Consider the following 11,930-nt stretch of genomic DNA (forward strand, 5'->3'; position numbering starts at 1 on the left):
ACTAGTGCTAATTTGTTACTTATGTGTCGCTCCAAGAAATAAACAGAAAAAAGAATAGTCTCCAGTGTGCGCTGAGTTTACATTTCTTTATTTCTATATTGTTTCGTTGTCTCCTCATCTCGAAAACTATTGTGTGCACACACAAACTTTGTCCCGTCTACACAAAGCCGAGAAAATGCCTGACGTGTGTGTGTGTGTGTGTGTGTGTGTGTGTGTGTGTGTGTGTGTGTGTGTGTGTGTGTGTGTGTGTGTGTGTGTGTGTGTGTGTGTGTGTGTTTGTGTGTGTGTGTGTGTGCGCGTGTGTGTGTGTGTGTGTGTGTGTCAATGCCTAATGTGTATGTTTAGTTTAATTGTCCATTGAAGACTGGTCAAGCACAATTTCAAACTCCTGTGCTAACCCTGTTACAGAGAGTTTTGACAAAGTACACTTTACTTGACTTGCCGTAAATAGCAGAACACTTGACTTGACTTGATTTGACTTGCTTTAGGAGAACACTTGTCTTGACTTGACTTGACTTGTCTTGTCTTGCTTTTGCGGTACAGTTGACTTGACATGACTTGACTTGACTTGACTTGCTTAAGCAGTACACTTGACTTGACTTGACTTAAATAGCAGAACACTTGACTTGACTTGACTTGCTTTAGCTGTACACTTGACTTGCTTTATTATTAGCAATACACTTGACTTGACTTGACCTGGCACAGCTTATCAATTGACCCTTTACAGAATTCAAATGACTTTTCACATTTACACATGATCACCATTCTGGATCCTGAAACCACAACGACTCAAATGGATGAGGGTACTCTTGGTGAAATTTAAATGAGATTGTTGTCACTCTCTGGATCCTGAAACCACAACGACTCTCTCATTTACACCTTGATGGCTGAGACACTTTAGTCACCTAACGAGGGGAGTGGTCTACAGCTCTCCCATTTACACCTTGATGGCTGAAACCCTTCTGGCAATTAACGAGGGGAGTGATATTCAGCTCCACCTCTCCCAGTGGCCCAGGGATAAAGCTTCTAGCTCCCTTCCATCAGGTCAGAACTGCAGAAGACTTGGACTGCAGAAGAGGAATCGCCCTGAAGCTGCAAACAGTAGTTCTGCTGGCTACAACTTTGATCCTTTGACTACCAGCACCTGGATGAATGAGAATCTTCATAGAAACTCATCACAACTCGCGATGAACATCAATGACATTAAGGAAGAAGACATCTATGACTTTCTACCAGAGCATTTGTCCACAGACATGAAGGATAGTGGTGCGTGGACACTAATTTGCAAAGAAGAACCATGTTTATCAGATGGAATTGAAGAAGGGGAGAAGTGTCATGTCATGCTATGTAATGGTGATGAGAGTACTTCTACATTTCAGCCATCAACTCCATCACAACAGGCAGTATCTCTGAAGAGGATTAAAGAGGAAGACATATATGAAACTGATACATCATACGTGAAAGAAGAAGTCCTGGACATGAAGAAGGAAACAGAGTCTTCTCTAATTGAATGCAATGAACACATGTCCCCAATAGGTAAGTTCAATGACATAAAAACAATGTTTTAACATTCTTATGTCAACTAGCCTATCTCTGAATAGATTGAAGACATTGGAAATTCGAAATATCTGTGGTTCCAGTTCATGTCCTCAGACATTATTGTCACTTTTACAGATTTATATACATTACATGACACAAGCCTTACATGTGCCTAAATCGTTTTAATTTTTAAATATTAAGATGACTTGCACAAGCTGCAAGTAGTTTGACGCATGAAATACATTTGACTACCATTATAAACTAAGCTATTAGACCCCAAAATAAGATATACCATATATAGCTCCGTTCCAAAAAATAGAATATTATGCTGTTACAAACGGTAACATAGAAGGACTCAAAAAAAAGAGTAGTGCTCCTATATATAAAAATCTATTTATGTCCAAAAGGTTAAACTTTCAGCATATACATGCATAAAATGATAAAAATGATTATGATAAAATCACAATCTTCTTCAAAAAGGAAAAAAGCTGTTAAATCTTCTATACTAATTTCCTTTTTTACCTGGAATATGTTGGTCATGAATCTATAATCTATGAAAGTGAAATATCTTTGGTGGAATTCAGGAAATAAGTCATCTTTTCTATGATATTCTGTTTGTTGGAGAATAGCTGTATATGAAATGTATGGTGTAGTCTGTAATCCCAGAGCTGTATATGAAATGTATGTGCTCATAAAAATAGCAGTGCCTTCACAAAGATGAGTAAATGTCGAAAGTCTTCAAATAAATTGCACTTTAATGACTAAAAGTACTTTAGGGACATTTAGTGGAGTCGTAATAGGCTCAGTCATTTCAAATTGATGTTAAAGTTTGGTTTTCACTTCCAAGTTGAAGTTTAGGGTCTATAGAACAATTTGAGTTCGAGTGTCAAACACACAGATAACAAAATGGCCTGCGGGGGGCGCTCTAAAATATATAAACTGCTATAACTTTTGATCAGTTAAACCAAATTTAACATATGATGTATGCATGGATTCAGCATGAAGAGGAGAAACTGGTGGGCTAAATAGTTGGTTACCAGATTAAAGACACACTATGTAATAAACACACTTTTAGCCAATGGACAGCTAAATCCGGGCTTTTTTAAGATAAAGGGTGGAAATGCCCTCCAAGTTGCAATGAAACATAATTTATTGTTACAATTTATTGTAAATAAAGCCTGGGTTATCACTTAACTTGATTTGTTCAGAATATCCCTGAAGCACACAGATACTTAGGATACATATAAACAAATATAGCTGCATAAAGCCTATGTGATATTTAGGACCCAACTTGCAACTTTGAGTTTATGAATTTAGGATCATGAGTACCAGCTTTTTTTTCAATCAAGCCATCATTTTATTCACAACTTAAACACTTTATATCTGGAAGAAAGTAAATCAATAATAATAATAATAATGATGATGATGATGATGATGATAAATACTATGGGGAACATCATTTTTTCTCGCATTCAAAAAGTAAACAGAAGACCATAGGGCTAACATTTATTCCAATACTCCACTGTACAATAACTATGACAGAGAACAGATGCAAAAACAGTCAGTGGTCAGTCTTAGAAATTGTATGTGCACTTGCACAGACGTGTGCACTTTAACTCTGCCTTCATGCACTTGCACCGAGATCTGGCAGGTCTATTTGTACAAGTACTAGTACAGCTGCACTCCACCTCTAGTTGGAAAACATCTTTGGCAACTGCATTGCTTTGGTAGTATAGTCCAAATCTGGGAACTGTTCATTTGTTACCAGATTGGCAGGCATTTCTGGCAAATGCAGATAATAAGGTTTTCATTCCTGTCCACTACGCTGGTAACAAATGGACAGTTCCCAGAGCAGATGATTGTGTCTACCATGTATGAAATAGTCCTATAGTATTCTTTAGTATGCTTGCCAAAGGCCTCTGCTTGCCCCCAGCAAGCATACTAATTGTTCTCCAACAGTTTATTTAGTATGCTTGCGGGAAAGCATATTAATTGTTCATCAACAGTTTATTATTATTATACATTTTTCCATTCACCTCGGCATATGGGAATCACCATTCATTAGTACGGCGGCTTTGAATCGTTGCAGCGTTCGAGATAGAGACACGGTTTGAGTGCCAAAACGAACGGCTCGAAAAGGTCTCAGGGTGGAGTATTTTTCGCTGGCCTACCCCCTTTCATTCGTTCACCAGTCTTGTTTTTCCTCAGTTTTCTCTCTGTTTTCCCCCTCATTGAAATGAATGGTAGAATGGTCAAGATGATGATGTCACAAACCGTGGCAGGTGACCTGTCCTGGGGTTTTTATAGGTATCAACTAGGTAAAGGCACTGTCAGAGAGGTCTTGGCTCTGAATACAAACTGTGTGAAGATCATAAGCCAACTCTTAAAAATGTTTCAGAGAGAGCAGTTTTAAAATCCCTATGATGTGACCCCATTCACTTACAAAAATGTGTGAACAGCTCAGCGCATAGGCCTGAATATGTCCATTTTTTGACTGAACCATTTGGCCAAGAAATGTGATCTCAGCTTTGACATGAAGAGCAGGTTTGTGCCATTTGTGTAAATATCATCTGACAACTTGCAAAACTTTTGGAGATATGACAGCGTAAAAATAAGGCTGCACATATTACTCAGCTATTGACTGCCAAACTGTCACCTTTTAGAATCTTCAGTCATACACACACACACACATGCAGCCTTGTACTTTAGACCTCTGCTGTCAGTAAGTGGCAGTGGCCTACTGGGTAGGGTGTTGGTCTGTCAGAGGGTTGCAGGTTCGAATCCCACCCTTACCTCTCCCTACCCACCCATTGCTGAAAGGCACCTGAAGCATCTCCATACATGCACGCACACGCACACACACACACACACACACACGCACACGCACACACACATCTCTCTCTCTCTCTCTCTCTCTCGCACAGAGACACACACACACACATCTCTATCTCTTTCCCTCGTGTTTCTGTGTGTGTATACAACAGCTCTGTGTGTGTGTGTGTGCATAATCCGCAAGCATACCAATAGCATTGTCTCTCCGGAAATGCAGTCTTATTATTATTATTATTATTATTATTATTATTATTATTATTATTATTATTATTATCGTTATTATTGATTTATTTTCTTCCAGATATAACGTTTTTTTTTGTGATTTTATGTGTGAATAGAATATGGCTTCATCGAAAAAAGTTGATACTCATGATCCTAAATTCATAAACTCAAAGTTGCAAGTTGGGTCCTAAATATCACATAGGCTTTATGCAGCCATATTTGCGTATAGGTATCCTAGGTATCTTTGTGCTTCAGGGATATTCTGAACAAATCAAGATGAATGATATACCAGGCTTAATTTACAATAACTTGTAACAATAAATGGTGTTTCATTGCAACTTGGAGGGCATTTCCAGCCTTTATCTTAAAAAAAACCCTGAATTTTGCTGTCCATGGGCTAAAAGTGTGTTTATGACAGAGTGTGTCTTTAATCTGGTAACCAAATACTTATCTCACCAGCTCCTCCTCTTAATGCTGAATCCATGCATACCTCATATGTTAAATTTGGTTAAACTAATAAAAAGTTATAGCAGTTTATATATTTTAGAGCGCCCCCCGCAGGCCATTTTGTTATCTGTGTGTTTGACACTCGAACCCAAATTGGTCTATAGACCCTAAACTTCAACTTGGGAGTGAAAACCAAACTTTAACACAAATTTGAAATGACTGAGAAAAAATGCACATGCCTACGACCCCACTAATTTGCTATTTCAAAGAAAAACAATAGTTAAGCAATTAAATTTCATAGTATACATAGACAGTGGAGAAATGCATGTTAAAAAAAGCAGTGTTGTAATGTGTCTTTGGATGTTCCGTATAAACAAACAAACTCTCGACAATTTACCTTTGCTGAGCATCCTAAACTGATATTTTGCTGCATTTTAAATAACGGTTTCGTAACTGTGGTGCATGAAGTCGACCAACATCCTGCAACGGTCAACAGTTATTGTAGCCAAGGTTAATTGTACTGCATTCCATATTTCCTTTGTCTTTCTTGGTTTTTCCTCCTTAACAACGTAGACCCAAAAAGAACAATCTTATCTAATCTTATCTAATGGTGGTGCAAGTATCATGATGGGTATGTTTTTTGTACTACGTTTGTTCTATGATGTTGGTCCTATTCACTGCATATGGGATCATGGATCAGTTAGAGTACATCAGGATATTGCAATAAGTCATGTTGCCTTATACTGAAGAGAGCATGTCTTTGACGTGGATGTTTCAACAGAACAATGACCCCAAACACACCAACAAGTGAGCAGAATCATAGTTCCACACAAACAGCATCCAACTAATGGAGTGGCCGGCGCAATTCCCGCACCTTAATTCCATTGAAAACTTGTGGGTGGACATAAACAATTCTGCTGTCGCTGTAGCTACATATGCTGTTCATGAGGAAAAACCAAGAAATGCAGATGAATTGTGTAATGTACTACAAATAACCTGTTCTGAACTATCCATTGATAGTTACCAGACTTTGGTTGATTCCATGCACCACAGATGCGAAACAGTTGTACAGTCTGTGTATGAAATGTATGGTGTAATATGTCTGGTGTGTTGAAGTTGAAAACTCATTTGTTTGTATTTTTATATTTTTCTTTTTCACCGGCATTCAGGTGAAGACCAGACAGCTCATACCTGTGCAGACCAACATCAGTGTACCACAAGTGAGAAGAGCTTTGAAACAAAACGTTATTTATCAAAGCGCAAGACAACCCATGTATCAGGAAATCCATTCAAATGTGCCACATGTGGGAAAGAATTTGCACACAATGGTAATTTCAAAAGGCACCAGATAACCCATACTGGGGAAAAGCCTTACCAGTGTGCTACATGTGGAAAACACTTTAATCAGAAAGGTGCCCTCATCACCCATCAGATGATCCATACTGGAGAAAGGCCTTTTCAGTGTACTTCATGTGGAAAAGGCTTCATACGGAAGTTTGAGCTCATCAGCCATCAGAGAACCCACACGGGGGAAAGGCCTTACCAGTGTTTAACATGTGGAGCAGCCTTTTCACAGCGCAACAATTTAGCTTATCATGAGATAACCCACACTGGAGAAAGGCCTTACAAGTGTGCTACATGTGGAAAAGGCTTTGTACAGAAGGGTAACCTCGTCAGGCATCAGAAAATCCACATTGACGTGAACTAACTCTGGTGCACAGGGCATGTATTACTATTAGAGATGTTCCGGATCCGGCAGGATAATTGGGTTTTTCCATTGAGAGTAAATAGAATGGAGGCCAAAATTCTATTTCATTGTTGAAGCCAAGTTGGAGCCAAGGTTGGACCCAAAAAGACCAAAAAATGGCCAAATCCCATTCATTCCTATGAGAGACATAAAACCCTGTATCTCCCTTAAATGCCACTCCAGGGGGATCAGTTTTCGCTCAACTAGTAGGTCCCCTTGCTCTCCAACTTACCAGGGTGGTGTTTTTTTGTGGTGAAGTTTTATTTTAGAGAGATATTAAAGTTAAATTGACCAATGAGCATCAGAAGATGGTTTGATTGACAGTTGGGATTCTTTTCAGTCAGGCGCACGCTGAGCAAGAGGGCCGTCGTCATGACTACTACTTGGCTGTGCGTGCCTGGGCTGGGACTGGGAAATCTTGTCTATCTGTGTGTTGCTCCTGATATTATACTTTCATAAACTTTGAACATCAACTCGGTCGATTGATCTACTGTTGCCATTGTTTGGCCATCTCCTTGTGAAGTCGGGTGTACTTATCGGTACTCTGCGCTGGAGCGCTGATGTTTAGGTAAGTAAAATGAAACATTTTATTACAGTTGTTTGACCAACATGACTGACAAACTTGTTTGCATAGCAAATTACATTGACTTTTAAATAACACTGTGGTCATAGTAATAGCCATAATATGGCGGGCAAATACATTGTGGCATGTGCCTCAAGTTTTGTTTTTTGTTTTTTAAGCGCTGTCAGCGACATGTTGAGTGTAATGATGCTAAGACTAGCTCTATTATTGCATCGTGTCTCCATCAAACATGCCATTAAAGTGACTGGCATCTGTCGGTCTGTAAGTAACTTCTAACATGAATGTATGTAAGTATATAAGCAAACTGTTTCTTTGACGTACATTGGGTTTAGTGTAGACGTAATCAGTTCTACTGCAGAGTAGCAGGTGCAAATCTGTTTCATTTAGACATCCTTGGTTCGTGTCTATGCTAACTAATTCACCTCAGCATGCTACATGCACCTCAGACTTTACACAAAAGTTGGTGAAGGTAGATTTCAAGATCATTTAGTAATCCAGGGCATTGGTGGTGGTGGATTGTTTGCTGACATACTATTTGTTTGTAGAAGTTGTGGTGGCATAACATAATTTCCAATCAGGACTTCGGCGTCAGGTGACTTGCCTGACTGACTGGGTTTGTTTATTTCACATCCCAAGCCTAGCTAGAAGTTAAATAGCAAAACCGTAACATTGCACAGGTGACAGGTTAGATAGTTTTGCTTGTCATCATTTCACTATAATTTCATTTCAATGTTCTCCCTTGTGTTGTTTTCTGTCATTGCAGATGCGATGTCCCAACAAGAATCTGTCAGTAGGCTACAACATGTAAGTACACACACTCCCAGTATAAGAAAGCAAATTAACGTCAATCAATACATTGTGCAGCTTTAGTCTGTTAATGTGACTATTGCCAGTCAAGTAGGCCTACCCAGATTGTGCTAATGCTATGACATGTACCACTCTGTTGCGGATAAGCACATTTCTCCTTGGGAACTCAAGAGCCTAGGAGGTACTGTAAATTGCCTTGTGAATGTGGTCTTTAGTAATTTTTCAAATACTACCTTTACAATATGCTTCCTGACCCTAGACCTGAGATCCAATTCCTCAGTAAAGCTATTGTTGTTATAATTAATAAAATACAAGACTATTGTCCATATCCATGGCTGTAGCATACAGGTCGAGTGCCATTCAATGAAATATACCTCATAGAGTATCTATTTACTGGATATTCATACCATGCTGACATGTTTTTTAACCCCAAAACCTGCCACTAATATACAAGTTATTAAAGTTGTTTGTATACAAAATGGATATTGTTCTCATTACCCTCCATGTGCCTTTTTTTGTACCTGTCTGAACAGTACACCTCAGCAGGCACACCAGAGAAGGACCACTCCTGGATAAGGATTTGAGCCACTGCCATCTCTACACTATATTACACACGTGAGTCATTATCACAAGCCTGGTTCTAGCAATCCATAGCCTTGCGCTGTGTGTCTCTTATGAGGCGAAGATAAACAAAATGTAACCAAGTGATTTGTATGATGTCCCAAGCATAACAAACCTAACACATCAGCAAGTGAGACTGAAATTAGGCCTACACTTAGATGTTAGTTTTTTTAAAGTTTTTTACATTATGCTTCCTTATTCTATACCTAAGACCTATATCCCGAGTAAAGCGATCACCCTCATATGTTTGTGTATAGTAATAAAATATAACTGGTACTATATCCACGGCTGTGTGTTTCAGGCCAGCAGATGTGGGAGGTGGTGATCAACGTCACCCGTCAGCAGGTGGAGGACTTCCATGGCCCCGCGGACTACTGATTACTGTGTGTGGCCTAGAGCCACCTGAGGACCTCCAAGAGCTGGCAAGGACACCATCCGCGTCGCCCGTAAGTTTCATCTGTCTTTCACGGCTTTTGGTCCATAACATCATATTACAATTAGCTACAACAGGCAGAACTAAGCCTCTTATTCAGAGGCCACTGGGCCTTTGTTCTGACACCTGACTATCTGAACTGTCTAAAATAATTTGTCAACCCTTTCTCTTGCTCTTTTCAGAACATGGACAAGCCAAATCTGACAGGGTGACCATCATCAGCTGCTGTGACGGGCCTTCCATGGTGTTGCTGTGGTTATTGCAAGGACAAACAAAAACTGTTTTGTTTGGTTTATACAAACCAAAACAATATGTAAATAAACTACACAATTTGTACTGCTAAATCCTGAAATTGTAAGTAGTTATTAAGTAATGCCCGTGTGCGTTTGTATTAAGCACTACATAAAAATACATTACACATACGTAAAACCTGTTCTGGCCTTTTCTGTTCAGCATTATGAGAAGTCAAATGGTAAAAGCATGTTAATATACAGGTCTCAAGCACAAGAAACATTGGGATGATAATAGTAAGTGTTTATTTTAAAAAGAAACAAGTTAAACGTCAACACGACTCATGACGTACATGTATATGGGGGTTCTTCTTGTGTTGTTGGTCACCACATTGCTTCAGGGATTGAAAGCAGTACTATGTATTACTTAAGTCATATTGGTTGAGACATGAGGTACGTTTAATGAAATGTAAATGACTTATTAAAATGGAGGATAAAGGGCTGGAGCTGGAGCTCGCTGGCAGGTTCCATCTTCATGATCGCCACACACCCATCTGAATGAACAAATATGAAGAAAATAAACCAGGAAGTTTTAATCAGGAAGCTTTGGTACCATGGTGTATGAAAATAGCTGGATAGCTGTTTTGTCTGTGGGATATTCAAGCATATACAAACCAAAAAATGTCATACATGCTTTAACAACCGTTGCACATAAAGGTAATTCACTCCAATGTCACTTCATGTTCTACTTCAGTAATTCTAGTGACAAATATCTTTGTAATAGCTGTACATTGGCATTTTCTGACACCGATTTAGCAGTAGTGTGTGTTGACCTTTCATATCTGTAGCTACTATACACCACCGTCAGGATACTGTGTGTGGTGGGCTAGAAATTAAATACAGGGCACATCAAGATTTCTGGTGGCACTTCAAATTGGCCTACTCATACAAAGCCTACACATCTGATGATGAATTACTGGAGTCTATGCTGTGGATAGCTGGTAAATGCATTAAGTACGTGGGGGTCAATTAATCTGATCTTGAACATATTTTGAAGAACATGCCCACAGACATGGCAGCACAAGAACGTAGGCTATTGCTTTCAATCAAAACACAAAGTAGACGTTATGTCCTGCTTTGAGTGATCACCAGCCTACTTGTTTTGAGAGCAGGATCACAACTATAGTCGCAGATTGCATGTTGTAAGACTGTCCAACTTGTAAGCAATAGTCATTTTTTTCCTGTCATAACGTATCAATTACAACGTGATGAAGTGGGTGACATGAGGATGGGACTCGCTAGCTAAGCTAATATTACTCAAGTGCTATTGTAAACTACCCTTCAAGATTTCATTACCGTTATGTATTGATATTCGCCACACTTATTGATCAGCAGTTTTTTAATGGGTTATGTTTCAGTGAAAATCAAGGTTTCTTTATTGACACTTACCAGTCGCACAGCCGAAAAGTGGGTTGGTTCAGTAGCACCCTCGCAGCGTGATATTAATTTTTCACCCTTGTTATTGCCATCGTGGGAGTGGCGGGACATGACTTGAACTGAGCATTCTCTGATTGGGTCTTTTGTTGTCCAATCAGCACCTGCGTTGGCGTTGCTAAGGTGGAATGCAAGGTAGAATGTTCCCAAATCTGGCTTCAAAGCGTTGAATGGCAAATAGCGTTGATTTGGCGTCCATTCTATTTACTGTCAATGGGTTTTTCACAGGATCCGGGTCCGGCAGGATCTTAAGCAGAGGATCCGGTATCCGGCTTGTTACCTAAAAATCAGGGTCTATTGCATCTCTAGCCTAGACTTTTCAGACACTGCATGGAGTGAAAGCCCTCTTGGAAGCGGCTGTTGCAGGCAGTGTGGCAATAAGCCAATGAGTCTAAAAAGTAGTTTGAGCCAACGGTATAAAAAGGGCCCATGTGTGCGAGTAGACTATATGTTTCAACCCTTTTGTAGGATCCGGTATCCGGTTCCGGATCCGGCAGGATCTTAAGCAGTGGATTCGGTATCCGGCAGGATCCTGAAAATCAGGATCCGATGCATCTCTAATTACTGTACAGAACATGCTGCATGTTGAGACTGGGGAACAAGACCTGCATTAAAGGTGCACTGTGTAACATCTGCATGAATCCCACTCGGACACATGTTGATTTTCAAAATTATATCATATGCAGTGTTCCTTAGCCAACTTAAAATGCCATGTATGTCATTTAGTATCAATGGCAAATATGCTGGATTAGAGATATGGAGGTTGGGAGTTCGAATCCCACTCGGACACATGTTGATTTTCAAAATTATATCGTATGCAGTGTTCCTTAGCCAACTTAAAATGCCATGTATGTCATTTAGTATCAATGGCAAAGGTGCTGGATTACAGATATGGAGGTTGTGATTTCCCACTCAGACCCATGTTGATTTTCTAAATTATATCATATGCAGTGTTCCTTATCCAACTTAATATAC

The 11,930-nt window shown here is 39.5% G+C and overlaps 1 long non-coding RNA gene across 1 annotated transcript; it reads left to right on the plus strand.

The window, feature by feature from the left end:
* The first annotated feature begins 8,618 nt into the window (after window positions 1–8,618).
* LOC134452325 (uncharacterized) lies at window positions 8,619–9,620 on the plus strand. The gene is made up of 3 exons (XR_010035440.1): window positions 8,619–8,792; window positions 9,100–9,244; window positions 9,414–9,620. It is a non-coding gene; the product is annotated as an uncharacterized LOC134452325 (long non-coding RNA).
* Window positions 9,621–11,930: the final 2,310 nt, after the last annotated feature.

Source organism: Engraulis encrasicolus, chromosome 7, assembly GCF_034702125.1.
Source record: "Engraulis encrasicolus isolate BLACKSEA-1 chromosome 7, IST_EnEncr_1.0, whole genome shotgun sequence".
In the NCBI taxonomy this organism is placed as follows: domain Eukaryota; kingdom Metazoa; phylum Chordata; class Actinopteri; order Clupeiformes; family Engraulidae; genus Engraulis; species Engraulis encrasicolus.